Source organism: Cupressus sempervirens, chromosome 10 (genome assembly GCF_028749045.1).
Source record: "Cupressus sempervirens isolate cs-2001-9-10 chromosome 10, ASM2874904v1, whole genome shotgun sequence".
In the NCBI taxonomy this organism is placed as follows: Eukaryota; Viridiplantae; Streptophyta; class Pinopsida; order Cupressales; family Cupressaceae; genus Cupressus; species Cupressus sempervirens.
Window position 1 is genome coordinate 562,445,306 of NC_143127.1, and position 27,771 is coordinate 562,473,076.

A 27,771-nucleotide genomic window follows, 5' to 3' on the forward strand; every position below is an offset into this window, starting at 1 on the left:
ATTTGTGATAACATAGAAATCATGTATACGAGATCATATGTAATGGGTTTTAGCAAATTACCTTTGGGTTCTTATTCTTGAAGAATGGGTTGTTCCAATTGTTTGGTAATATCAAGACTTGACTTCTTTTCTTGCCTATTGATCTTAACTATTTCTACACCCTGGAACAAAACTTTCTTCTTGGGTTGCCATTTCTTGTTCTTATTGTCCTTGATTTTTACTATTGCTAGATTTCCCCCTTTGTTTCCATCATCCATTTTATGAGTTATGTTCTTGATGAAAATACTAGATGCTTTCTCAACAACATTATTTACTATTATATTTCTAAGATTATAAGTACTATGCTCTTGGGTTACCATCTCAGTAGTTATTCTATCCATTTCTTCATTGGATGGTTTCCTCAGATTTATATGTTCAACATCTGATATCATATTGCATCTCTTATCCTCATTTTGATCATCATCATTTGAAAATATTTTCTGATGATGCATTTCTTCTAGATTAGATTCTTTACCATTATCACATAAATTTATCATATTACATGCGATGTCTTCATGACTCTTTTTTTCTTCACCTTATTCTTTCTGTGTTTGCTAATTTCTTGAAAAATATTGGGCAATTGCACAATAACTAGGAGAATGAGGAGACTGGCATACAATACACCAAGGCATGTCTCCCACCATATTTACATAATTTATTTGTAGTGGATATAGTGTACCCTTATCCTTTGTGCCTTGGGTAGGATTAGGGATAGCTTTACCATCCTTCCATTATGTGGTATAGGGATAATTTTGCATCCTAGTTTGCTTATCATAATTGTTATTGAATTGAGGCTTCTCACTAGGATTTGGCTTACTTGCATAGTTTATTGGTGGATTCAAATTTTTAAGTAGAGTTAGAAATTGGTCCAACTTTTCATCTTTAGGTTTCTTAGTTGTAGGAAGCTTATCACCTTCTCTTCTATTACCCCTTAGGTTAAACAACTTTGGATCATCTCTTCTCACTAACTTACTAGACACTTTCCTATTAGTTTCTATGTTGACAACCATTTTATAAGCATCCTTCAATTGTTGGAAATATTCAAGACTATGCTAAGTTACTAAGAAGGGAGGGGTGAATCAATAACTTCTAAAACTTTAACAATTTTCAATTCTTAATTCTTAATCCAATAAATCAATTAGCACTTAATTCATCACATCTGATCTAATTGCATGCATGAGAAACTTAAAACATGAAAGCATTCATAAAACTTGAACACTCAAATTTCGTGACCTAGAAACCTTCCAAATAGAAAGTAAAATTGGGATGGGGATGATACCCACAAACTTTATTACTATAGCATAAAGTTGGCCTATTAAGGCTTACATTGATCACTTCTGATGATCTACCCTATTAGGAGCAATTAGGACTGCTAGGTCCACATTGTGAGAGGATTTACAAACACATAATGAAGTATGCACTTGGTAAAGAGATTTAGAAAAGACTATTAAGTCTACCTTGTTAGAGGATTTTGATTGGTTCACCTATTAGGATGAAGTAGTAGATCTCTAATTTGCAACTGAGTTTGCTAATAGAGAATCCTTAGTGTACTGATCACCTTTCTATGATAGATATGTCACTACTACTCCTTATACTGATATGACCTTTATAATTCTTTATTTTCTGCTATTATAACTTGAACTTTTCACATCCACATTACAATACATATGCTCACATTCACATTCTTACTTTATGCCATGCATTGGATATGATACAATTTATTACATATATATACCAATCCAAATTACAAAATTACAAAGCTAGCCACAACCCAAGTTAACACAAATATTACAAATTTTGCCCACATGAAGATACTTAGGTTCTGAAGACTAACTTGGTGAGGTTCTGATACTCGACATCCACTATCACTACTTGTGGCATCGTCATGCTCTTGGTAGATGTAGAAGCTTGGTCCATATTGATCACTTTCAAGTAGTCTTGAACTCGGTCTACACTAGTGACTCAGTAGATATTGTGCAACTTGATAAACACTAAATTTCTTGGTTACCATGAAGTAGCTTTGTTAACAATGGCTTCACATCACTTCAATTGTAAACTTGATAGATACTGTAATGCTTGGTGGATATAGGCTTCGCATCACATGAACTGTGAACTTAGTAACCATTGATAAATTTGGTAGTAATTGTAATACACAGTTTAAACTCCTAAACTTCACATTGACTGGATCTACTCAGTAACCATTGGGATGAGTCCAAAAGACTCAGTAGCAACTGTAGAGCTCAGTTGCTACTAAATTACATGGCAAGCACTATAAACTATTCAATGAGCTTAGTAGTTTACATAATCTAAATAAGTGTGTGTTACTAATAACAAACTTGATTGATATGTCAACAATCTCCCCCTTTGACATTAGTGACAAAAACACTTATTAGCCCAAAATTGAATACCTTTTATTCATCACCATGTGATACTAGCTCGATATATTTTTGATATTTTTTCAAAATTGATCTTTGTAAGGTATATACAAAGTAGTTCTTCACCATAGCATATTTCTCCCCCATACTATGTGATACACTATGTACATGTAACTTTTCTCTTATATACATAACATATCTTCCCCTACAATTCTTCTCCCATAACTCATCTCCCCCTTTTTGATAGTGATGCCAAAGATTTATTCTAACATATTTACATGGAGACTCTAAAATGAGATAAGAATTCAGAGTGTACCTTGAGGGTGATTGCCAAGGTTTTATCCCAATTTTCTTGCAATACCTTGCGAGTATGAATTGCAATTTGCGCTTCTGCTAAAAGTTCAATCATGTGGTCAGCAACAGAGAAGTTGTTGTCATGGATTAGAGTCTTTGAATATACAATATGTTTTTGAATAGCATCCATGACTAGAAGGATCATATTTTGTATATCAACCAATGTTGAATGAATCCTTGCTTCTTCTCTTAACAATTCAGCTTGCAAGTCTGACAAAAATCTGATCTTCTTGAAACGTGTAGAGCTTGAACTTGTATATGTGAAAATGTAGCTTATGCTAACACACACACTTCAACATGGTCCTTATTTGTGGATTCATCCCGGAATGAACATTGGATTGTTCATCCGAAAATCAGCCGGCAAGGCGACCTGTGGCCTTCTATCTAAAGGGAATTGCTTGTTAGATATCCTCAGATTTGAGGTGTTAAGCAACTAGACCCTCTAAGAATGAAAGATTTAAAAGAAAATGCAAATAATCTATATGAGAATGCAGATTAATCTAGAGTGGAGTATGCACATTTAATCTAAGAACATTTAAAAGAAGATTATGCTAAAATGTATGCATATTATGCTAAATGAGATTAAACTAAAAAATGAATATCTTATGAGAGTAATGAACTCAAATGAATGCACAATCCAATAGCAATTCGATGCAAATTCTCATTCAACCTCCCCAAAATGAAGAGATGAAAGTCTCTTAAATAGACTTTCTTGGAATCCATCAACGATCGAGATTGATTTCAATCAACGATCAGGATTAAAGGTGAAGTTCAGTCATAAACGAAGATTCACAAATTAAAGGGAGTTAACTAACTTAGATAGACTTTAGTGTAAAAGCAAGTGATCTGGGTCACTTCTAATTTGATCAGCAGTGAACTAAGAATTTCCTTTTTTGAACTGAAGAGAGATTTTGGTGAGATATTTAATTTAATAAAATGAGATATGCTCTCATAATTAACTTTTCTATTTAATTAAATAATTCTATTTAATTAATTAGAGACACTTTTCTTATTTAATTAAATAACTTCATTTAATTAATTAGGAATGGCTTCCCATTTAATTAAATAACTTCGTTTAATTGATTACAAGTAAGTTCTCCATTTAATTAAATAATTTCATTTAATTAATTAAAATAAGCACATTTATTAAATTAAATAAATTTAATTCCATAGTACATTAGCCTTAGGATATAATTTAATTTAATTAAAGTATAAATACTTAGTAATTAAATAAAATATTAATCAATAGGTTTAATGTGACTAATATGAGTAAATACTATAGGAATTAAATAATAAGCATGATGAATGGAGATTAGGGTTTTCTGCTTCTGATAATTAAGTCAAGTAGCAAGTAGCCGAATAAGAATTTGTCTAATGGAATAGGACTTTAGGATTGGTCAGAAATAGACGAGAATTGGTATCATGGCAATGAGCCAATTTTGGGGTATTACATTTGCCCCTCTTTAAATGAATGTGTGAGCAACATGTTCAATTCAAAGAAAATCAGAAAGCATGATGCGAAGATGAGATTGGTTCTGAAGTTGATGACACGGAGACCAATTGATAAGCTTTTAAGGACTATCTCTAGAACAAAGCTTAATCCCAAGGAATCCAAGTAGAGCACCTAGATACCTAAGATTGGTAGCATTTAAAAGACTATCTCCAGAACAGAGTGTAATCTTTAAGGATCCAGACAGAACATCTAGATACCTAAAATTGATAGCATTTAGAAGATTATCTCCAGAACAGAGTTTAATCTTCAAGGATCTAGATAGAAAACCTAGATACCTAAGATTGAAATCATTTAGAAGACTATCTCTAGAATGGAGCTTAACCTTCAAGGATCCAGATAGAACACCTAGATACCTAAGATTGATAAAAGATAACAAGGTTCAATCATGAGTCATAGAATCATCCCCAGAATGAGGATTGATCCTTAGGAGTCAGAATTTAGACTATCCTAATACCTGTCCATCAAACTCTAAGAAGAGATGTTATAAGGTTGATCGATTGATGAAAAGATAAGATAGATAGCAAAGATGCCAGATAGAAGGGAACAAGATGTTCTGAGTGATGAGATGCCCCAAGTGATAAGGACATAAGATGGGAACCAGATGCCCCAAGAAATAGGTATTTAATGATGTAATCATCCTGCCCCCTTAGGAGAAAAATCGAAAGATGACACACCAGAAATAGATGCGAAGAAATATAGCAATAGATACAGAATAAATCTGAGATGTAGCAGAATGTAGAAGAGATCAGAACCATCTGAAGAAAAGAGACGAGATCGGAATGATCTAAAGAAAATTCAGAGTTGTTATGAAATGATTGCAAGGTTGCAAAGACAAAGTTTGACCAAAACTTGACCAAATTTAGGTATAGTTGACTTGAGTTGACTATTTTCAAAATGGATTTTAAAAATATGGAGAATGTAAAGTTGAAAGGATTCCAAGAATCACAAAGTATCAAAAAGATTTGGGCTACACAAGCGTTCGATCGCGTCGGTCCCCAAAATTTTTAAAATGCATTTTTGGGGCTCTTCAGTGTGTTCGATTTTGAATTCGATCCCTAAAATGGATTTAGAATGGTCAAATTAGCCAGGGTTGTGATTTTCATGCAAATCTGAGCACTTTAAAAAATTTGGTCAACAGCTATATAAGGACCCGAGGGATCATTTTCAATTCATTTGTGCTTTTTGTCTTCTATTTATTTGAGCTCTGAGAGAGACATGGCAGTTAGCGTGAGACATCATCAATTTGAGCGCTCTAGACGTCACAGTCACCCAACAGACTACAGACCATTGGTGAGTGATCAATTCCCTTCCTTCATACTTTTACTTTCACGCATTTTGATGTCATTTATTGCACGTTTTAGCATATTTTAGGATTGTTCAATCGGCCTTCGCATGAGACCCATCTCTTTTCACACGAAGATATTCTTTCTTCACATGAAGAAATAGGGTGTGTTGTTTCTTCGAGCACGACAGGAGGATCTTCGCGCGGGAAGCATTAGGTTTTGCGTGAAGAATGAGATTCTTTGCATGAGGCGATTCGTTTCTCGCGTGAAAACCTCTTTTCTTGTGCAGACAGCTCTTTTTTTGTGTGAGCAGCTATTTTTTCGTGCGATGACATGATTCTTCATGCAAAGAAAGAATGATTTCACATGAAACTAGGAGAACTTCGTGTGAGATTTCACAAATTTCGCGCAAAATCCTATGACAATCATGTTTAAAAATTTGATTTTTGCACTTAAAAATTGCATTTTAATTTGTTCTGATGCATCATTTCGACTTGATACTGATTGTTTCTCTTGTTGTTTCTTGTTGTGCGTGTAGGAGGTCTTTGGTGACGTTGCATTCAGATCGCATTACCCACCATATGGGGAGCTATTGCGGAGTCTCGATGACGCTAATCAAGCACACATTGCCCGATTGGGTTTGTCTTCTTTGTACTGAATTCCATCCGTGATGGTGAACCATGGCCTTCTCACTGCATTGGTAGAGCATTTCCATTCGGAGATGAACACCTTCCACTTGCCGATGGGTGAGATGACTATCACACCAGAGGACATATGGAGGATTTTGCAGATTCCTTTCCATGGTGCTTGGGTTGTCTATGATACAGTGCCCCGAGCAGGGACAGAGGCACTATCTATTGTATTTGGGTGAGAGCTACCGAGGGGCAGGGCCATCAGCTGAGATGAGCTTATGCACACTTATGGACCGACACACAGGTTGGCAGCTATGCTGGCTATATTTTTGAGTTGTTTCCTATGTCCTGACAGAGGACATCATGGTTTGGAGTGCAGGTGGGGAGTCATGCTCCGCAGGATGTTAGAGGCACCTGAGATTTTTGGGTGGGGTCAGTGCATGCTGGCTCACCTTTTCCATGAGATGCACGAGGTCATCTTCCATGAGAAGAAGACCATAGCAGCCAGAGTATATGTTTTGCAGATCTAGGCCTGGGAGCATCTTCTCGTATGTAGACCAATTTTTGAGGATGCCAGAGAGCCCATGGAGCCGTATATATGCAGATATCAAGGGCTTATTACCTAGGCCCACTTGGGTAAGACAGAGCAATGGAGGATACGTCTTGATGACCTAGTGTCTGTTGTATGGTGACCCTAGTGAGAGACAAAGGACTGGCATGATGCTTCCAGAGAGTTACCATGGATGTTCAGTTCTCGACCTTTGGCAGGCAGGACGCCATCTATTATTAAGAGATTCGTGATCTCACGAGTGTGGCGGCAATATGGCTGACCACAGGACATTTCTGCTAAGTATTGTGCCTATGCCAGGTTGCAAAAGGACATTGAGCGAGGATGGCCAACACGAATGGATCCAGGGCGATCCATGATAGACATTCGCAGCTTAGCTGCAGTTTAGTGGGACTACCTGCCAGAGGTAGTAGATGTAGGGATGACACCTGCATATCAGGCATTTTTGATTAGCCATCCGTTCTCACATTTTACAGATCCAGTGGGGATGACAGGGCAGGCAGAGACACAAGTGCCCCAGCAGTAGTAGGCACAACCATAGCTGCCAGTTCACCCACAGCAGTAGTCACGGGTCTGGCACCGGGTTCAGCAGATGTAGATTCTCCCACATCAGATGGGATCAGACCTAGGTTCCAAGGGCAGTGGGATAGGGCATAGTCGGCATCGCAAGCAGAGGATAGAGGAGGAGGCCTCTCAGTAGGAGGCTCCATAGTAGCAGGTGCCACCACAACCATAGGCACCACCATAACAACAGGCACCACCATAGCGACAAGCACCTCAAATGCTTGATGAAGACATGCCAGATCAACCTGCAGCTAGGGTACATGACGCAGTACGGTGGTATCGAGAGTGGATTCATGTGGCCTCTTGATAATTGGGAGAGTTACAAATTGTAGTGGCAGTCTGAGATGCGCAACTGGTGGAGTGACAGCGGGATATAGATCTTTGGAGAGAGTGTGCCAAGACTGCAGAGCAGAGATTGGAGCTAGCATAGGATGAGATCTGATTTCAGTCAGCTCGAGCAGCGTATTACTATGCTGCATATACTAGCGCAGTGCCAGATGAGACACTCTAGGTGCAGCGCTTTTCTCAGTATGCACGGGAGTCTGGGGGCGCATGACCTCCTACTAGACCAGAAATGCCACCGCCGCCTCCGCCACCTGCTACTTCTACTCCTCCTAGAGGTGAGGGTGCAGGATAGAGTTAGACGCTCTGTGCCTGATCTCTAATTTTGATCCCTGGCTATGTATCGACTGGTGTGCTAGCACCACATGTATCATTGTTTTGATCGATTATGCTCGAGTAACACCCATTGTTGTACTTATCCATTCTTTTGATATATATATATATATATATATATATATATATATATATATATATATATATATATATATATATATATATATATATATATACGAGATCTTGAACCGAGTATTCTTGTGTACATGTCATTATCTATTTTTCTTTACTTTGATGTAAATGAGATGTATGTTGTACTTGGATAGAATGCATATGTATGGACTGACATCTCACATAGTGTTACGTGTTTTTTGCTTAACAGTGACAAGGATTCCATTAAGGAGCATAAATCGACAAACCAAATGCTTGTGTAGCTGTAGAGGAATCTAATACATGTGGAGATGCCCCCAATCCTTCATCACAAAGGGTAGGAATAGAATGACCATCAAATTGCGTGCTTATGCAAGTGAAGAATGTAATGCAAGACTATGTTAAATGCAACCCTAGGTCTGGTTACCGAGCCTTAACAATTTATCATCACTCGACATAGAACAAAGCTCGTAGGTCATACAATTCCCACTGACATTGCAATCATGGAAATATTAATATAACATATGTTATTGGTTTGTTGGGATTGAATGTAAGCATTTGAGGCACAAGAAGCTAGAATGACCAAAACATTTGTCCCTTTTAATATAGCAAGTTAACATAAGCATCAAAGCATAAACGCTAGGATGACTTGAATGTTGCTTATATAACAGACACACCAAACACACGGGAGATCCATCTTATGATAAGCATTCAATATTTATTCTATCTGCAACAATCCTTGCGTTCGTAACCTGAGACAGAAGTGCGCTAGATATACTCGCAGTGACCCATACATTCACTTAGCAGGACGAGTATTAGTATTTACTGTAGCATGAAAAGTTCACTCCAACAAACAAGGAGAAGAACCAACATTATTGGTGTATTCATATAAAAGGAGTCGAGGTACACATGGCCATCCAATATGAGATGGAGGCTCTTATAGTGGACACCCCTCTTACAGGAATAGATCACCTTATTGAAAATAAACCACAAACAAAAAAGCAAAGAAAAGATCATGCCCCCGGTCATTACTTCTCTAGTCGAAGATGACATCATCGAGTTGCTCAAGGGGATATGATAAAGAAAAAAAAAAAAAAAAAAGAAAATGCTCAGCATATCCAAACAAGTATATCATTTTTGAGTTCAATGTTTTGGGATTGATGTCAAGTGTCAGTGTCCAGAACATGTTTGAAAGAAATCTCTTCAGCAGGGTGATGATAGTAGGCAGACACAGTCAGAACGATTGATGACTGATGTCAAAGAGGAATCTTCACGATGAAGAACCTAAGAAGAACTGAGCGACACTAGATAGACATAGTCAGGACGACTGGTGAATGACACAAGAGATTTTCCATAAAGGAATCTAGAGACATGACCTTAGCAACAGTAGGCAGACACAGCTAAAACAATTGGTGAATTTTGCGAAAGAGATTTTATGAGGAGAATCTTGAAAAGAGTGACACTAGCGATAGTAGGCAAATGCAGTGAGAACCACTAGTGACTATCGCGAAGGAGATTCAATGAGGAGAATCTTGAAAAGAGTGACACTAGCGATAGTAGGCAGACGCAGTGAGAACCACTAGTGACTATCGCGAAGGAGATTCTACGAGAAGAATCTTGAAAATAGTGACACTAGCCACAGTAGGCAGACGCAGTGAGGACCACTGGTGACTATCATGAAAGAGATTCTATGAGAAGAATCTCAAAAGGAATGACACTAAGGGGGAATGCCCCGAAGCTGTGAGAAGACTCAATCCATGGATACATGAGGAGAAAGCAAGAAAAATAGGAAAGTGAAAGCATGAAAGAACCTGTACAGAAAGACAGAAGATGAGCTACAAGATGGAGCATTGGGAACAAGAGGCACCTATTTACCAAGTTTTCACCTTCTCGGTAAGATTATCTTTTTTGCTACCATGATGCCTATTTCTAGGTTTTCTCCAATGGCACTTTTTTTTTTTTTTCAATTTTTTTGTATTTTTCTCTTTTTGATTTTTTTTTGGTGTTACAAAGGCGCCTATTGCTAGGTTTTCACCAGGGTAACAATTTCTTTTTCAGGACTTTTTTTTATTTTTATGATTTTTTTCAGGACATAGATATGTACAGCTTTAGGTGGAGAGTGTTGATAGGCTCTTTAAGCAGTTCTCCTTCGGTTGTGGAAAGATGATAGGCACTAGATCCATATATTGCAGTAATGATGTAAGGACCTAGCCAGTTTGGTTCAAACTTTCCCTTTTGCACTCGTTGTTGTTGATTCTTAGGGTTCTCTCTCAAGACAAGGTCACCCAGCTGGAAGTCACATGGCCTGACCCTCCGATTGTAGCTTTGTGCCATTCTTTGTTGATATGCTCATAGATGATCACATGCCACTTGTCGTCGTTCATCCAGTAACACAAGCTCTTGAAGTTGAGCTATCCTGTAGTCATCATCAGTGATAAGGCCTTTCATAGAGATTCTCAAGGTAGGAATCTCGACCTCTATTAGAAGCACAACATCCACCCCATACACAATGCAAAGGTAGTCGTGCCCGTTGGAGTTTTGATGCTTGTCCTATATGCCCACAGAGATAGATTGATCTGGAGATGCCAGTCTCTGCCTGATTTTCTGACTGTGCGATGAAGAATTTTGAGGATCGCCTTATTGGATGCCTCTGCTTGGCCATTACCCTGGGGGTAATAAATAGAAGACCAATGTTGTGTGATCTTGAATTTCTTGTACAGTTCCTTAAGGTCTCTATTCTTGAACTGTCCTCCATTGTCAGTAATGATTGAGGATGGTACACCATATCTACAGATGATGTAGTTTGTGATGAAAAGTGCTATAGTTTTGCCATCAGCAACTATCAGAGGGACTGCCTCTACCCATTTTGTGAAATAATCTATAGCTGTGATGATGAACTTATGTCCATTAGAAGAGGTTGGGTGAATCTACCCCACCAAGTCGAAGGCCCATTGTTGAAATGGCCATGTTTTAGTAGAGGGAATCAGCTCTCTGGCATGAGCGCAAATGAGATTCCAGTGTAGCTGACATTGCTTGCAGGACCTAGCATACTTAATAGCTTCTTGCTCCATTTTAGGCCAGTAGTAACCAATACGAAGGAGTTTGCAAGTTAGTGTCAAGCCATTGGAATGAGATCCGCAAATGCCTTCATGAACATCAATTAGTGCGCATTTGGACTCGTTGGGTTCTAAACACCTAAGGATTTTTCTATCGAGACCTCTCCTATACAGATCGTTAGCAATAATGACATAATGTGAAGCATTACGAATTAGGTAACATTTCTCATTCTGGGTCAAACCTTTTGAAATGGTTTGATTACGAAGGTAGGAATAAATGTGATGGTAGCAAGATGATTCTTGTCCTATAATAGAACAGATCATCCTGGAATCAGGGGTGTCATAGGCTGGGTAGTGTAACACTTCTACCAAGAACTCATGTCAGAGATCATTTTTTGACATTTGTAGGAGGGAGGCCAGAGTGGCCATGGCATCAGCCACTTTATTATTTTCTCGTGGAACTTGCTGGAAGGTGATGTGTGCAAAATACTTCTTCAAGTCATCAACCATGCGCTTGTAAGAAATTAGTTTCTCATCCTTTGTTTGATACACATCATTTACTTGGTTGATAACAAGATGAGAGTCACCAAAGATGTCTAACTGATCCACTCTCCATTCAGCTACAATTTTCATACCATTGATTAAAGACTCATATTTAGCAATGTTATTTGTACAAGGAAACAAAATCTTGTACACTTTGGGTAATGAGTATCTCTGTGGTGTAATAAAGAGTAATCCAGCACCTGATCCCTATTACGTGAAGGACCCATCGAAGAACATAACCCATGTATGGTGCATGAGTATCAGAATTGACTCATATGGGAAATCAATGTTCGTTGGTAGAAGACTTCGTATGGGTGCCTTAGCTAGCTGGTCTGCAATTGCTTGTCCCTTTATAGCCTTGCGTTCAACATATTGGATGTCAAAATCACTGAGCATCATGACCCATTTAGCCAATCTTCTTGTGAGAGCTGCCTTGTTGAGCAAGTACTTTAATGGATCTATTTTAGCCACAAGCCATGTAGTGTCGACAAGCATGTAGTGTCCCAACTTCTGGGAAGCAAAGAAAACTGCCAAGCAAGCTTTCTCAATAATGTTGTAGTTCTTCTCATAAGAGACCAATGTTCAGCTCAAGTAATAAATAGCTCTTTCTTTGTTGTCATTGTCTTCCTGAGCCAACAGGATTCCCAGAGATGTTTCAGTGGCTGAAATGTATAAAAGCAAAGGCTTTCCATGCATAGGAGGCATCGGGATTGGTGGATTGATAAGATATTGTTTGATCTGTGTTAAGCTTTGCTCACAATCCTGGCTCCAATTGAATTTCACACCCTTATGTAAGGTCTTTGTGAATAGTTGCGATCTATCTGCCAATTGTGAAATAAACTTGCGAATAGATTGAAGCCTTCCCTGCAGTCCTCTCATCTAACTGATGTTCTGAGGTGGTGGCATGTCCATTATCACTTGTACTTTCTCTGGATCTACTTCAATTCCTTTTGTAGAGACAATATATCCCAACAATTTCCCTGATGTGACACCAAATGCGCATTTCTTAGGATTGAGCCGAAGATTGAATTTTTCCATATGATCTAGGATGGGTCCCAAATCTTGCAAATGAGTATTGCGTTTAGCGCTTTTGACCAAGGTATCATCAACGTAGTCCTCCATTTTTCTATGCATCATGTCATGGAAAATTGTAGTAACAACCCACTGATATGTAGCACTAGCATTCTTTAAACCAAATGGCATCACATTCCAACAAAAGGTTCCCCATGCACATGTGAAAGTCATTTTCTCCTGATCTTCTGCCGTAATTTTTATCTGATTGTATCCAGAAAAACCATCCATAAGTGAGTACATCTCATAGCCAGCCATCATGTCCATGATCATATCAATATTAGGGAGCGAAAAGTCATCTTTAGGACATGCCAAGTTAAGATCATGGAAGTTTGTACAAACCCTGATAGATTTATCGTGCTTGGAAATAGGAACAATATTGGATATCCATTTAGCATAATCAATTGCATGGATGAAACCAACCTTTAGGAGTTTCTCCAATTCTACTTTGACGAGCAATGCAACGTGAGGGTGCATTTTTCAAAGCTTTTGTTTAATTGGTTTGATGCCTGGTGCTATGGAAAAATGATGCATGATAAGATCAGGATCTAATCTTGGCATGTCAGAATATGTCCAGGCAAAATTTATTTTGTTTTCCTTGAAAAGGGCAATGAATTGTTCCTTCTCTTTAGGTGATAGTGACTGTGCTAGATGTATCATATGAGGATGTTCTTCTATGACCAGGTTAATTGGCTGTGTCGGCTCTATTAACATTGATGATCTCTCCTAAAAGTGACTGGGAAGGACATCAAAATATCTCATCCGCGGGCGCCTCAGAGAGGTTTTCACCCTTGGATATGTCTTTTATTTTTACTTTTTTGGGATCTGACACTACCACAATGTGGTTTTCACCATTGGACCTCTTCCATTTTTTTCTTTTAATTGTGTGACTGAGATATTTGATGTTAGCCTCAGTCATGTTGATGCTCTGCTCATTGGTGGAAGACGTTATAGGTTTGATAATGTTTAGGTAATAGGTGAGAGCATAGTCATTCTGGAATGTGGGGACTTCGTTAGATGCATTGTGGTTCCAGTCTATAAGCTTGAGATGTGTGAGTGAGAGAGTAGCGGTTGGTTCAATTGCATTCACAGTATAGTCATTAAGTGTGTGGACTAGCAATTCAAGACCTATGGTGACTTCGTCCATAGGTATGTTCAAATGTCTTGAAGTATGAACGTTAGTAATTGATGACTCTAGGACACTAGTTGGATCAGACCCTCGTGACCTAACCCTAGATGTTTCACCCACTTCGATTTGGTTTTCATAGACATGCACTTGGTCAATGTCTTTATCAGTAGTAGCTTCTGAAAGAGAGTCAAATTCATATTCATGAGAATCGGTGCTACATGGTGAGAGACTATAGAACTCCCTAATAGTGATAGGGACATACTCTCCTTCAGCCTCTGGATTCTTACACAAATACTCAATATGGCATGACTGACTAGATTCTCCCTTTTCTGAATGATATTTGAGTTGCTCAGTATTGTCCTTAGAAGAATGACTAGTATCATCTACAGTGCTAACACGTGGCACAAAGTCCTCTGGCTCAACAAAGAATTTAGCGAGATCATAAGGAATAGGATGAGGGTAGGAATCCTCATCATCAAGTTCTTCCTCTTGAGTATCTGACTCAGCTTGTGACTCATTTTCAGATGAACTCTTAGGTTTGGGGATGAATTGATTTGATCCAAATGGAAAGGGACCTTCTTAAACCCTAGGCTAGTTGTATCACTGTTGCTTTGAGCTTTTGCTTTGATAGGATTAATTAGGCCATTGTTATTGCACCTAATAGGGCCAGTTCCCTTGTAACCAAAATGCTTCATAAGCCTAAGACCAGGTCCATATTTCTTAGGAGTGATTTCTTGAGCTTGTTCTATTAGGTCCATTGGAGCCTCTTCTCTATAAAGCCATGCATCAATGGCTCTATTTTCACTTTCATCTTCTAAGGGAACTATAGCCTTAACAAAAGTGCCATTATACTTGGTCTAAGGTGTTAGCATGAACAACTTCTTTGCTTATGAGGGTCTCCCATAATGTCGAGGAGACTCTGGGAGAGATGTCAATGACATCACTGGTTCAATGTGGTACTCTCCCATAACGGTTTCTTTTAGTTTGAATGACTGCTCAATTTGTTTCAGTTTATTGTCGTGATAATCAGTAGACTCACGGTTAGTAGGGATGAAAGTTTCAGCAGCTTTGAGCATATTGCAGGTGTAGCTAGTAGTGGCAGGAATAGTAACTTTGGAACCATGAAATGAGAACTTGATGCATTGATGGTATGTGGATGGCACAACACACATCTCATGTATCCGTGGCCATCCCAACAGAATGTTGTAGGCCAAGGGAATGTCAAGCACCTGATAGGTGACATCCCTTTCGACAGGATCAACGCGAATTGGTAAAACCACAAGACCTAGTGACTTTCGTTCTACTTCATCATATGCTTTGATAGTGATCTTTTGTCAAGGACCAATAGAATCCTCAGAATAATTCAATTGTCTAAGCAGAGTAGCAGAGACAATATTTAGGCCAATGCCATTATCAATGAGTACCTAATGAACACGTGTTTGGTGGATCATAACTTCAATGTGTAGAGGTTGATTGTGTGGGTGATTATGTGAGTTGTCATCCTCCTCAGAGAAGGTCATAAGATAAGGTGAGGTCAGGTGACCTACCATGGATTGGAATCACTCAGGATCAAGATCTTGAGGAACATTTGCCTCAGCGAGGGCTTTGTCTAGAATCTGCCTATGAGCAGGTGAGAGTTTAAGCAGCTCAAAGATGGAAATCTGAGCATTAGTTCATTTTAGCTGATCGAGAACACTATAACTAGTTGCAGTTAAGTTCATTGTGGGTTTTGCACCTTTATTGGATGGACCAACAAGGGCTTTGTCTTTGTGTTGTTCAAGATTTGAAGTATGAGGCGCAGGGCCTTTGAGCACCAACTTGGCACGAGAGAAAGTAACATTGTTAGCACAGTGTTACAAAGGCATATTATCCATTTCATTGGAAGTAGGGCCCCTCAAGACAAATGGTGTCTTGGGTTTGTCGTTATCTTGCTTGCCCTTAATGGTAATAACATCACAGTATTCAAAATCTATAGGTTCAATCATGTGAATGACATTGTCATCATTAGAATATGTATAGTTGACCTTATTGTACAGTTCTAGTTTTGAAGTCTCTCCTTTTTCATAAGCTGGGAAAATTTCTTTGAACGCCTTGTGGTTCGAGTTTTTGTTATGTCCATCTACCACAAGATCACCAGCATCAATCGTGTCCTAGACTTTATGATGCAAGTTTATACAGTTGCTAGTTTTGTGTCCCTTATTTTGGTGATACTCACAAAATGAGGTCTCATTCCACCATGGTGGATGTGGTTGTGGATCATAGGGACGAGGGTTATCCATTGGTGCAATAAGCTTATGTTGTAGCAATGTTTTGTAAACCACATCCAAAGGTTCTCCCAAAGGTGTATACTCTCGCTTGGGGCATGTTGTCCATGAGTTTCTCGATTTGTTCCTAGACGTCTTATTGTCAGGGGGAGGTTTCTCAACATTTTTGGCCACTTTGAGGTAGTTTGTGAGATTAAACACCACTTTAGCCAGTTTGGGTGTGACATTGTCAACAACCCCATCATGTACAATTTCTCGGTTCTTGTTGACATGTTTGGTTTTATCCCTGTTGGAAATGGAACCTTGTTTTATGTCTCTCTGAAGAGTGAGCTCACCTTTCTTAACCATAAATTCCTTGATACAGATAGCCTATGTAATCATATCTTCAAAGGTACGTGGACCTTGAAGTTGGACTCTGTATCCGAAATCAGGTAGGAGGTTATCAGTGAAAATGTCAAGCTTCTCCATTTCTGGAATTTTGTGAGAATACTTAGTGTATAGTTGTCTCCACCATTGGAGGAATGTGAGAAAAGGCTCACCAACTTTTCTGTTTAAGGTTGCATAGATCTTGAATATAGATAGGATGTTGAATGTTATGAGAATATTGCTGAAAAAAGAGATTGTCAATTTTGTCAAACATTTTGATACCAGGAGGTAAATGTGAGAACCACTCCAAAGCCTGACCACCTAGGCTTCTAGGGAATAAATGCATGAGGTAGGTTTGATCATGTATAAACTCCATAGAGAAAGCACCAAATTCTTGCAAGTGATCTTGGGGATCAGTAGTACCAAAGTACTTATCATATTTGGGTAGCTCTACGCCTCGTGGGAAAGGTAGTATGTTTATACTTTTGTCAAATGGAAATGAACAAAGAGCGTCCAATGTGTATGTCTTTGTGGGTTTTTATTTCTCATGCATCATTTGAGCCAATTAGTCTTGCATAATTTTCAATTATTTTTGGAGTTTAGAGGTCTCAGTTTCTTCTTCAGTTTTGACAATGGTTTCTACATTGAAATGAGAAGGTAACTTTGCTCCCTCTTGGGCAAGTTTGAGAAAGTATTTTTATTTCTCTTCGTTGAGTAGGATTCCCATGACCTTCTAAAAGTTTTTGTCTCTTCGACATTTTTCTATGTGTTCAGGGAGGATTTCCACCTCTTCCTATTCCTCAACGGTGTCATAGTCTTTCTCTTTCTCTTTGTCATTCCTAGGTGGTTCTTGATGTCGACTATGACTACCATGTTCGGGTTCATAGTTAGTCATTATAGGAACGTGTTCAATTTTCATATGTTGTGTTTTAAAAGGTTCTATGGAGAAAGGATCATACATCATGTTTGGGAATGCAGGACCTCTACCTGTCTCAGTATCCTCTTGGTACAAAGGATTCCTAATTTATTGCAAATTTATGGAAAATGTTTGCTAAACTTGAGATGACCTGGCAAGTGAGGGAGATCATGAAGATGCCTCACTAGCCGAACTGGATATAGATTGCATAATGAAAGGTAAGCGACCTTTGCCATGATTATGACCCCTAGCACGACCAAATCTAAGGTTATAGGGATAAAACATGTTGCCGCTTCTGGTTGCGATAGTCATAGACAAGGACAAGAAGCTAGAACCTAGACAAGGACTACACTAAGACTGAGTCTCAAAAAGGACAAGATAATAGTAAGAATGTTGTTCACTAAGGCACAAATGGTCTGATTTAAAGGCTAGAATAGTTAGAGATTATGACCAATGCGACACAAAGTATGACAAGCATTAAGACAAGGACCAAAAATTACTTATGAGATGAGACTAGTCAAAGTACAAGACACAAGTCTTCAGCTAAGTCAAGTGTCATTGTTTCAGGACTGTTTAAAGATAGAGAGCAATAAAAGGATGCAGAAAAAGATAGCGTGCAGGCCGTAGATAGCTAAAAGAGACCCAAATTGGTAATGCTGACACAAAGTCTCGCGTGAGAAACTTTTACAAGCCGCGCGAAGAAGTTTTACAGGCCGCATGAATAAGTTTCCTGGATCGCGTGAAGGTCAATGATAGTGTTTTAATTTCATGTGAAGAAGTTTATAGGGTCGTGTGAAGATTGATGACAGAGGTTTAATTTTGCGCAGGAACAAAATGATTTCATGTGAGGACCAGATGATTTCGCGTGAGATCCAAATGATTTTGCATGAGAAGGCAGACCAATTTTACAACAGCAATTGATTTTGACAAGGTTTCTGGACTTTTTAGGCAGATTGAACAGATTTTTGAGACAAGTTAAATTTAACAGACAACGAGGTTGACCTCACAAGATGTTTGGACAGTGCTTTTAGTTCGCAATTTTTCAGTTTGATTTAAATGACAAGTACATAGTCAAAATCAACTTGTTGTTTTGGCAAATTTGATCGTTTTAGTAAGCAAGCAGATAAATAGGCACGTAGAATAGTAAGCAGGTGATATCAAGCATGTCTGAAAACAATGAGCAAGGGCAAAAGTAACCTTGCGCATGAAAAATCAAGTGACTTAGTACGAATTGATTCTTAAGAGAGCTAATTTTGTATGTTTTCAAAAGGTTTTGCAATCACGCATACGTCCCTAGAAAATAAAAGTTGGCCTCTCTAAGGTTTTTAGTAATGTTTTGACTCTGCAACTTTTATGACTCACAGGGGTGACCTCCAATCCCGACGCATTGAGGTTTCAACACAGTCTGAGAACTTAATCTTCAAGAGCTGTTGGGGAGATCTGACAACCCACAATGAACCACACCCGTGGAGATTTCTTCCACAAGGACATTTATATAGCGGTTGTCACTACCACATCAAAAATGGCTATTACCGCTCGAGGTTCTGTCCATGCAGTTTTCCCTGTAGAGGGATTGTCTGCTATGGTTAACCCTCTCTAAAGGTGACTGACTCACAATAGTGTACCACAAGGGGACTTAGGTTCCAGATTCAAGGTTTTGACACCTTTTCACTTTTAACCCAATCAAAGCAGACAGATTAATCCGACATGTTAAACTAAGAGTATCTCTTAAAGATCTATGATATCAACTCCCAGTGATTTATCAACCTCTTCGGAGAAAGGATGCCTCAATCAACAAGTTTATGATTCATCTATCTGTGAGATGCTCAAAGTATCCTCCCCACCTACAATGAATCTTTCATAGAGAGGAGTTTCACTAGGAACCCACTCTTTCAAGATCCACAAATAGTGTTCATGGGGCCTAATTACTATGTGTGTACAAATGTTAATTCTTGAAAGCAAATCTATCCAAAAGAAATCAAAGAGCACAAGGTGGTACACTTAACACTTTAACTAATGCAAGGTGAGTCCAAAGATGTGGAACATTTAACCCCTCACACAAGCTAACACGAGTCCACAACTCAGAAACTAGTGAGTTCTAGAAAGCACAAAAGGGTTGCCTAGTGGAGCATTTAATGCTTCTTTCCTGTAGACCCCTCCCCTTTAACATGGTACTGATCTTGCAACTACAGGGTGAAACAAGGGGCCGACGGATTAGCGAGTCCAATAACCCAAGATAGCTAATTAGATCTATCACTAGTAACTAAGCTTGCTAGATGAAAACTAATGGAGATCACAACCTAGTATCAAATTATGCATGTGTTGTAAAATGAGAAGATGGAAGGAAACCCACACAAGCTTGATATGAGAGATGTTCATTTTAGGTCTAAATGAAGTGTTATCAGTCAAAGAGAATTACCTGGTAATTCTCGCAACGCGCTTAGTAGATGTTTTACCTATTTTTAGCAACTTTATCACACTTTTCCAATTGTCCTAGAAATCGCTATTATGCTGTTCCAAAAAATTAGAAAACACAGAAAAACTAGAAACAGTGAACAGTTAGCAAAAAAACTAGAAAACATGAAAATCAATGTAAAAATAGCCTCTGTCACCAGAGTCTCGTGCGAAATTCTTGACAGTCTGCGCAAAGAATTTTTTTGACTCGCGCAAATTTCTAAGACGACCCACGCGAAGAAATTAGTGCCGCACGAAGATTCGCATGCTCAAGCACTTTCACACACGATACGGAAAGAATCTTTGCATGAAGATTATGGATCATCGTGCGAAAATGAACAGTCTCACACGAAGATTCCCAAATCTGTAGGGAACAATACAGACGGAGAAGAAAAAATGATTAAAAAATGCAGAAAGAGGCCAAAAAAATTTGATTTTCTCAGCCCCACAGTGGGCGCTAGAAATGTATATGTGAAAATGCGGCCTATGCTAACACACACACTTCAACATGGTCCTTATTTGTGGATTCATCCCGGAATGAACATTGGATTGTTCATCTGAAAATCAGTTGGCAAGGCGACCTGTTGCCTTCTATCTAAAGGGAATTGCTTGTAAGATATCTTCAGATTTGAGGTGTTAAGCAACCAGACCCTCTAAGAATGAAAGATTTTAAAAAAAATGTGACTAATCTATATGAGAATGCAGATTAATCTAGAATGGAGTATGCACGTTTAATCTAAGAACATGTAAAAGAAGATTATGCTAAAATGTATGCATATTATGCTAAATGAGATCAAACTAGAAAATGAATATCTTATGAGAGTAATGAGCTCAAATGAATGCATAATCCAGCAACAATTTGATGCAAATTCTCATTCAACCTCCCCAAAATGAAGAGATGAAGGTCTCTTAAACAGACTTTCTTGAAATCCATCAACGGTCAGGATTAAAGGTGAAGTTCAATCATAAAGGAAGATTCCTAAATTAAAGGGAGTTAACTAACTCAGATCTGAGTGTAAGAGTCAGTCAACTCAGATAGACTTTAGTGTAAAAGCAAGTGATCTGGGTCACTTCTAATTTGATCAGCAGTGAACTGGGAATTTTCTTTTTTGAATTGAAGAGAGATTTTGGTGAGATATTTAATTTAATAAAATGAGATATGCTCTCATAATTACCTTTTCTATTTAATTAAATAATTCTATTTAATTAATTAGAGACACTTTTCTTATTTAATTAAATAACTTCATTTAATTAATTAGGAATGGCTTCCCATTTAATTAAATAACTTTGTTTAATTGATTACAAGTAAGTTCTCCATTTAATTAAATAATTTTGTTTAATTAATTAAAATAAGCACATTTATTAAATAAAATAAATGTGATTCCATAGTACATTAGCCTTAGGATATAATTTAATTTAATTAAAGTATAAATACTTAGTAACTAAATAAAATATTAATCGATAGGTTTAATGTGACTAATATGAGTAAATACTATAGGAATTAAATAATAAGCATGATGAATGCAGATTAGGGTTTTTTGCATTTGAAAATTAAGTCAAGTAGCGAGTAGTCGAATAAGAATTTTCCTAATGGAATAGGACTTTAAGATTGGTCAGAAATAGACCAGAATTGGTATCATGGAAATGAGCCAATTTTGGGGTATTATAGAACTAGGGTCAAGTTGTAGTTGTTGAGCACTTGCTTTAAGATCTATATCAATTTTGGACAATTTGTCCTTTACTTCCTTTGTATACTCAGTAACATGACATAGTTTTGCAAAATGTGATGATACATTTGAATAGGATGCCTCAAGATTGACCAAAATTGTTGAAAGCTCAACTTGATGAATGGCTATTTGCTAAGCAATGCGCTCCAACACTTTATTATTGAATTTCTTTTCATCCTTTTCAACCAGCTTATCTTGACTTGTAGTGTCCTCATTGAATTTTTGGACTACCTCTCCAAGCTAAAACAAAATAGGTTGAGAAGAATCAACCTCAATTCCTATTGCCTTGGTCAATATATTCTTGGCATCATCTATTATCTTGTACTCTCTATCTCTTTCCTCTCTCAATCTTTGTTGTTTGGCCTTTTTCTGGAGGAGTTCACCAAATATGTGCATTTGGTCTATAGAAAGATTGTAGATATCCCATTTGGGAATTACTATTTCCTTATCCAAATCTATATCTTGTTCTATCTCCTTTCCTTTCAAAAATTTTGCACTCGGTTGAACCTTAGGTTCAACTATTCTCACACTTATTGCTTTTGTGCCTAGAATGGAAACAATAGTAGACATGCTTGGACTTGCAGTAAAAATAGATATAGTACTAACTAATGGAATATTTATAGAAATACTTATAGAATCCAAAACTGAAGTAGACAAAAATGGAGAACTTATCATGGATGTACTCAAAACTAAAGAAGCCAAAATTGGAGAGGTGAAGGCTAAAGAACTCAACTCAGTAGATGAAGAAGGAACCAAAAACTTGGTGGATGAAGTGGAATTCACTTCTATCAATGATATGCTGAGCTAAGTTGGGGCGAAGAGTGATTAGACATTTGATGTATCATTAGTAGTCACAACCAAACTTGCTGAAGCTGTCGCCATACTTGATGTAGTCAATGGTTTGCTTGAGGAGTGAGGAAGTGAGGCAATGACTATAGTTGCTATCTTGACTGGGCCAGTCTCCTCATCATCTTTCTTATCTTCCTCGGTAGCTTCTTCACCTTGATCCTCTTCATCTTCTTCATTATCAAAATGAGTCACTTCTTCAACATTTTTGTCCTCATCTTTCTCCTTATCTTCTTCATCAACATCCTTTACTTCAATTGGAAATTCACTTGGTTTATGAAGATGATAAATATTTTCCCAGGTGTTCATAGCATTTCTAACAACATGCTCTATATCCTTAATCAAAATTAAACAAGTATTGAACTTTATAGTTAGTGTTTCTTTGTTTTTCTTTAAAGACTCTTTCACCTTAACATTTGATATGCTTGGTAGTAACTGCCTTAGGGTTTGTGTATATATGTCTTTGATTGCTTGCATAGACAAATCCCATCTTGGCTTAATCTTCACTAATAATTCATTAGAGACTTGAGAAGCAATCTGGTCTGGTGAGTACTTCCACTTACCCATTTTTATCAGAACACGTTCTTCAACTTGCTTTTGCTCTACCTCTATCCTGATTTCATATTTCAAAGATTTAAAGTTTGTTATTCTAGCTCCTTCTTCCATTTGCTTCAACTTTTTCTACAAGGTGGGTGGAGGTTTGTTGAATACAATGTCACTTCCTTTCTTTTGTGACTTCCTTGTGAAGACTATAGTGGATGCCTTTGTAGGCTTGGTGATGATCACCTTCCCCTTTTTCTTCAAAGGTTCTTCTTCTTTCTTAGATTCTTCCTCATCCTCTATCTATTCCTCCTCCTCACGTTTGCCCTTGTTTAACAAGAGATGTGCACTTGATTTGAGTTTGGCTATCCTTCTCTTCCCTTTGTTAACCGCTTGTGGGAGCTTTATCTCTAGCTCTATTCTTACCTTAGCTTCTTCATAGGTTCTAAAATAAGGGGCCTTGGGATCAACAAATTCATTTACACGGGTTTCAATGATATCCTTGGTCTTATCAATGTTCACCTCATAGCTAAGAGGTTTGACCCATGCCACTCTAGGCTTAATTGCCTAGATATATACTTTATCACAGTTCACCGTGAAGCACACATCATCCTTGTAGTCTTCAACTAAATTCTTTAGAATTCTGAATCTATTGTTCATTTTCTTTTTGAACACATCAAAGTAGTTGTCCATGATACTACCATAGTTCTCTCCCATTTCTACAATATATTCATTTATTTGGGACAGTACATGCACATCTTTTCTCCAAACTACAATGCCTTTGGAAGGGAAGAACTTCTTAACATAAAAGAATAAATAGGTTAATATTGAACCAAATTTGCACAAGTTGTTCTTTGAAGTTCTAATACTTTCCATGTTCTTATTGAATTGCCTTAGCAACAACTCGACAAGGTCATAAGATAAGTTATTCTTAACCACTTTATACACCAAATCCATGGCTTTACATGACATGTTGTGTAATGCCCCGCCCGGAGATACTTGGAAACAAGGATTCAAATCAAGCCAAGATATATATATTTTTTACAAGTATGAATGTACAAGACAACATCATACAGGGATCACAAAGATCGCAACGGAAGACTTCAACACAATCTCGGCAACCAACGAATCTCCGAATGCCACTACCCAACTGACACACCCAAACAAAAGCCAACAACCACCACCACAAGATGAGGGCACAAGAAATGACCACTCATCAACAAAACACCAAGCTGGGGTAAAATGCAGAATTCTAAAATTTGGCTAAGCCTGAAATCCTGAAGCCTTGAAAATTGGCTAAGTCTGGATTTCTGAAGCCCTGAAATTTCCTAGAATCCATAACTTATCTTCGAGAGGTCTGAAACCTATCTCAAACGATTTGTCGCATATATTAAAATATATCTTTAAACGATATATTTTAAACCCCAAGAGACTAAAATAGAAACACAAAAACTAAAATATATTAAAATATATCTTAAGTATAAGAAATTAAATATACGTCAACTTATACTTATATGATATATTTTAAACCCCAAGAGACTAAAATAGAAGCACGAAAACTCGATTTCAAGAGAAACTGACAAAATTCAAAATGCAACAGCATAGGATCGAAGAATGCTCAAAAGGTTATCCAAAACCACTCTCAAAAAGATTGGATCACGAAGAAAAGTGCCCGCTGATGGCACGCGCAGGTTTTTCACAAAAATCGTGCGACACTTTTTACTAAGGGAGGGCGATACTTCTCCTTAAGGCATGCGACACTCTTCCAGTGTCGTATGACATTTCTCAAGAAGGCATGCGACATTTTTTAGCATCATACAACATTTCTCAAGAAGGCGTGCGACACTCTTCCAGTGTCGTATGACATTTCTCAAGAAGGCGTGCAATACTTTACAGTGTCGTACGACATAGTTTGCATGGGCGTGCGATACTTTTTAAAGTGTCGCACCATGCTGAACAAATGTCGCCCATAGAAACATGAAAACACTCCCAGAAGCAAAAAGGACCAAAATTAGAGCAAAGAACCTCCACACTAGGGAGTACCATATCCACAAAGGCTCAAGGAATGAACACTCGAGTGCAAGAACAACACAAAATGAAGAACATCAAACCATCTAAACTACAGCAGCAAAGAACACGCTGAATATAAACATCGCAGAGATCAAAAATACATTTCAAAACTAAACAACCAAATAAGTGCACAGTTCCTCCCAACCGTCAATAGCATCATAAGACCATCGTGGGTCCTAGCCATCCCCCGCGCGTAACATCCTAAGCCACCAACCAGATCGTCAGTACTATCGTAATAGGGACATCACTACTAAAACATGCATAATAACAGCATAAGAAAATCTAACATGCTAGTGATAACGCATAAGATAATCCTACGGTAGATAACATCACCTATCACATGCTAAACAACAGTAAGCAACAGATATGATAATACAACAATTTACAACATCTAATCATATGCTAAACATCATAATAAGGGAATGCGTCAAATAAAATAACATCATCTAAACATGATATACAAGCATCCCAAAGAAAGCATAAATCACAAGAAAGCATACTCCGAAACCCAAAGTACCAAGTGAAGACATCCAACAACGGTCGCACTAGGACAAAAGATCATCTCTGTACATCGATCCCTAGTAGTGACGAAGGTAGCTACGCCTCCCAACCACGTGGCACCCATAGGTCCACACCTGCCATGCTGATGGAGATAATGATCCAACCACAAACACACATAAAACACAACATCCATGGCTAACACTCACACCAGACAGTATGATGGCTGCAACCAAGAACCTAAGACAATGCAATGAGTAAAGGGTCCTGGTCAGACACTCAATAGGCTACTATGTAGGGGCTGACATCCTGGAGAGTCGCTTGGCATCAAAAAGACCAAGCTTGGATCGTGTGTCCTCAAACTTAAACGGGTGCTCACACATTGTGTCCTCAAACTTAATTGGGTGCTCACACATTTTACTTATCTTAAGTTTTATTAACAATCACACATTTTATTTAGTTATCACTTGCTTAAAACTTCTTATCCTCCGTCAACCTCTGGCGCCATGAATGCCGAGCTGCGAGATAGAAGCCCCCTCTAGATGCTACCCTACCTTACCCATGCTCATCCTACAACAAGTGCCCGTGGGCATGCATACTCCCATCCCAACCCCAATGATCATAACTTTCGGCAAATCCACAGAAGATCAGGCCCCACAAGTCACCCAACAAATGTACGCACACGTACTCGTGTGTGGCGCATCACCATCATGAAGATCATAACACAAGGACAGGAATGAGAACATAATGCAAAAAAAACACCCAACTGAAAGCAACACGGGAAGGATGGATTGTACACAAATTCCAAAGCCGATAAAACCATACATGATTAAATCACTCAATTGACCTCAATATGAGAGTATGGATTCTACATGAATCCCAATGATGTAACAAGACCAAACATCATGAACTCACTCAACCGGCCTCAATCCGAGAGTATGGTTTCTACACGAATCCTAGCATTCACGAAACAAAAGCAAAGGTCTAAAAGAAACAATAACAATAAGTATAAAATCACTCAACCGAACACAATGTCAGAGTATGGATGCAACACGCATCCCAATGTAACATAAAAGTGCAAAAGTGGTCTGACTGATATCCAAATGGATCATCCAAGTCCACGACCCACATTGTGCCAAGAAAACTCGAGAAAATAGGGTGGCACGTAAAATGAGGTAAAAATTGCAAATTTTGAAAAAACTTCAAAATTAAAACCCATTTGGCCTTTGGGTTCAAAACCCCCAAAAATCCAAAAATAAATGGAAACAGACATCGTATGCAAAAACGGCCAGCATAACAGCATAAAATCCCAAACCCTCATCCCAAAAAATAGGGAAATGTTCATACCCGCCCAACCGGGTAGAACTAACATACAGAAACGGAGGGGAACACTAGTTCTCAACCTCTAAACAAACGGCTACAAAAAACAAAAGCAAAAACAATAAAACAGGAAAGCCCTACCTCACAACCAAAAGGGCAAAACGAGAATCTGATCCAAAAAATAAATATCTTGCAGAAGTAGTTGAAAATCATGGCAATCCAAGGTTTCCCCGAGCTGGATCCAACGAGCCCAACCTCACGACAATCCCACGCCCGTAGCTCCCACAACGAACAAAACAGTAAATCCTCATGAAGAGGATTTTGGGTTTTACTCTCCAACTTTCCAATTTGAAAGTGAGAAGTGAGGAATTAAATTCCTTTTGGATACTTATTCACTTTTTGGGTGAATAATCGATTAGGGCATTTAACCAGCCAATCCAGTTAAACCCTGAATCGACCTAAACGAAAATAGGATATTTTTATAAATAGGAATTCATCTATGGAAAAGCTGCCAAAAATTAAAATTAAAAAATTAAAAAGCTCGAAAACCCAAAAACACATAAATCTCCTAAACAACTTTTGCGACAAAGCGAAACTCTAAATGCATAGACACGCTTACTGGTCTAATCACATAATGCAAATGAGTTTAGATTTAATAATCACCGAAAGGTTTAAATTAAACATTTAATAAAGGATATATTGACCATACAAGGATGACATTGGTAAAATATGAAAGGTTGAATCACTAACTCCATGTGCCATTGCCAGGGATATAATCCTGCACACTAAACAACACGATCAAGTGCAATTGCATATAATAACATAGCCGAAGCAATAATGCGTTAAATCACCTAATTTAACCATTTATTTAATTATAT